We start from the raw sequence: 3,738 nt of genomic DNA, 5'->3' as shown, positions 1-3,738 counted from the left end.
TCATTTATGTATTATCTATGGTTACCATTGAGCTATAATGCAGAATTGAATAGTTGAGACAAACCATAGGGCCTGAAAAACCTGAATTATTATTATCTGATTATTTGTATAAAACATTTGTTGACCCTTGCTTTAAAGATTTGTAGATTAAATTATTTTATACATGTAAAATACTTAGAAAAGAAGCTGACATATCATAAGTAATTTTCATATTAGTTAAAAGTATTATGATTAGAGACAGTGGAAGAGGAAATATGTCTCACAATCATTTGCATCTGAAACTACTGCAAATAAGAGAACAGTTTCTCACTGCTATCATATTTAGCCAAAAGTAGTTATTCTTCATTTTTCATTAATTTTAAAATAGAAACAGCATTTTTGATTTGGGGGCTATACTAATTCTTACTATGTAAACCATAATTCTTCCAGTATATTTCAAATTGTGGGTTCTTTATCTAAAACCATTCTTAGAAGTTTTCTTTGCAATTGTTTTTTAAAATATAAAAAGGAATGTTAGCTATCCAAATGTGTTTTCAAAAGCTGTCACTCCAAATCCTTCATTCGTAAATTCTTATATATGGGGAGACTAGTGGAAAATTTTAACAGTATCTCAAATGTTGCCAAATATACCATTGGGTTGGTATCCATGCTTTCAGTCTCCCAATTACGGCCTATTTTTTAAATAGGAAAAGTAGTCTATAAGCAATTTGTCATGAGGGAATCTATCAGTCTTGATCTCATGTGGTAACTTATAGTCATTACCTCCTAGTGGTTTTAAGTACAGAAGGTGACTTGTTTAACTAATACAAATGTCTTACGAAATACATGATAAGAGATCATTGACAAGTAGCTACTGTCTTACCCCTCTGGTTAGAAAAATTTATTTTGAAATATATTCCAAGCTGTTGGAAAATTTAAGGGAAGTCTCTCTTCTCCTTTTACTTATGCCGCATGGATCCAATGTTTAGCCAACAATATAGAGTACATATTCTGCCAGATGCTGTGGGCATACTGAAATTAACAGTTGGGACTCAATTCTCCAGAAATTAACATTAAACAACTAAATACAGTACAAGATTGAATGGAATCCATTACCAAGTCAAGGCAGTCATATCATACTGTAAGACAACAGAAGGAAAAAAGCCCAGTCTAACTAGCAAGAGTTGAAAATGCATCACAGATGTGGTACCCGTTGATTTGGGCCTTGAGTGATGATTTGGAATAACCAAATACTTGGAATTGAATGGATAGCTGTGCACAACCTACACTCCCACTGATAATTTTATCAAGAGATTTGGTCAGCACATAAATGAACAGAAATCTGGTGCAAAGTCAAGCTACATACATCCTGTAAGGTGTAAATGCTGGGATGATAAAATCTCAATTTATCTAAGGCCAGAAAACAGCTGCTCAAAAACTGAACAGAACAAAGGAAAGAGAAGAGCATCCAGAACAACTGAATAAAGAGTATACTGTCAGGAATGGCAGGGTTTAAAATATTATATGAGTCAGTGCCATTTAGTGATATAGAGTGTATTAGTCATTTTTCACACTGCTTTGAAGAACTGCCTAAGACTGAGTAATTTATAAAGGAAAGAGGCTGAATTGACTCACAGTTTTGCATGGCTGAGGAGGCTTCAGGAAACTTACAATCATGGTGGAATGGGAAGCAGGCATGTCTTACATTGCAGCAGGCAAGACAGAGAAAGTGTATAAGTGAAGAAGAAACTTACCAAACAAATCAAACTATCATATTTCATGAGAAGTCACTATCACAAGAACCTCATGGGGGAAACTGCCCCCATATTCCAGTCACCTCTCACTAGGTTTCTCCCTCAACATCTGGGGATTACAATTAAAGATGGGATTTGGGTGGGGACACAAAACCTAACCATCTATTGCACCCCGATCCCTGCCAAATCTCATGTCCCTTTCACATTTCAAACCCAATAATGCCTTCTCAACAGTCTTAATTCATTCCAGCATTCATCCAAAAGTTCAAGTCCAAAGTTTCATCTGAGACAAGGCAAGTCCCTTCCACCTAGGAGCCTGTAAAATCAGAAGCAAGTTAGTTACTTCCAAGATACAATGAGGATACAGGCAATGAATCCTATTCCAAATGGGAGAAATTGGCCAAAACAAAGAGGCTACAGGTCCATGCATGTCCAAAATCAAGTGGGTAGTCATTAAATCTTAAAGCTTCTAAATAATATCTTTTGACTCCACTTCTCACATCCAGCTCATGCTGATGCAAGGGGTAGGCTCCTGCAGTCTTGGGATGCTCCAACTCTGTGGCATTTTAGGGTACAGCCTGCCCCTGGCTGCTTTCACTGGTTGATGTTGAGTGTCTGTGACTTTTCCAGGAGCATGGTGTAAGTTGTCAGTGGATCTGCTATTCTGGGGTCTGGAGGATGGTGACCCTCTTCTCACAACTCCAATAGGCAGTGCTCCAGTGGGGACTCTGTGTGGGGGATCGAATCCCACATTTTCCTTCCATACTGCCCAAGGAGAGGTTCTTCATGAGGCCTCCATCCCTGGACCAAATTTCTGCCTGGATATCCAGGCATTTTCATACAACCTCTTAAATCTAGGTGGAGGCTCCCAAACCTCAACTGTTGACTTCTGTGTACCTGCAGGTCCAACACCACATGGAAGCCACCAAGGCTTGGGGCTTGTACCTTCTAAAGCAATAGACTGAGATGTATGTTTGTCCCTTTTAGGTATGGCTGAGATGCAGACCACCAAGTCCCAAGACTTCATAAAGCAGCCAGGCCCTGGGCCTAGCCCGGGAAACTGTTTTTTCCTCCTAGACCTTGAGGCCTGTGATGGGAGGGGCTGCCATGAAGACCTTTGACATGCCCTGAAGACATTTTCCCCATTCTCTTGGTAATTAACATTTGAGTTCTTGTTACTTATGCAAATTCCTGCAGCTGGCCTGAATTTTTTCCCAGAAAATGGGGTTTTCTTTTCTATTGCATCATCAGGCTGCAAATTTTTCAAACTTTTATGTTCTACATCGCTTATAACATCACTTCCAATTTCAGATCATCTGTCTCATGTTCAATATTCCATAGATCTCTAGGGCAGGAGCTAGTGTCTTTGCTAAAGCACAGCACAAGTGACTTTTACTCCAGTTCCCAATAAGTTCCTCATCTCCATCTGAGACCACCTCAGTCTGGACTTTTTTGTTCAAATCACTGTCAGCATTTGGTCAAAACCATTAAACAAGTCTCTAGGATGCTCCAAACTTTCCCACATCTTCCTGTGTGCTGAGCCCTCCAAACTATCTTTTTACCCATTTCCAAAGTCGTTTCCACATTTTTGAATATCTTTATAGCAGTGCCCTTCTACCTCAGTACTAATTTATTGTATTATATTCGTCATTTTCACACTTCTATAAATAACTGCCTGAGACTGAGTACTTTATAAAGGAAAGAGGTTTATTTGTCTCACAATTCCACATGGCTGGGGAGGCTTCAGGAAACTTATAATCATGGTGTAAAGGGAAGCAGGCACATCTTACGTGGTGTCAGACAAGATAGAGAGTGTGAGTGAAGGATTAAGTTGCCAAACAGTTATAAAACCATCAGGCCTCATGAGAACTCACTGACTATGATGAGAACAGAATGGGAAAAACCACCCACATGATGCAATCATCTCCCACCAGGTTCCTCCCCCAACACCTGGGGATTACAATTTAAGATGAGATTTGGGTGGGGACATCAAGCCTAACCATAT

The sequence above is a fragment of the Mandrillus leucophaeus genome, unplaced genomic scaffold (assembly GCF_000951045.1).
Source record: "Mandrillus leucophaeus isolate KB7577 unplaced genomic scaffold, Mleu.le_1.0 Scaffold1182, whole genome shotgun sequence".
Lineage (NCBI taxonomy): Eukaryota > Metazoa > Chordata > Mammalia > Primates > Cercopithecidae > Mandrillus > Mandrillus leucophaeus.
The sequence above is the reverse complement of the archived record's forward strand: the minus strand, read 5'-3'. Positions refer to the sequence as shown.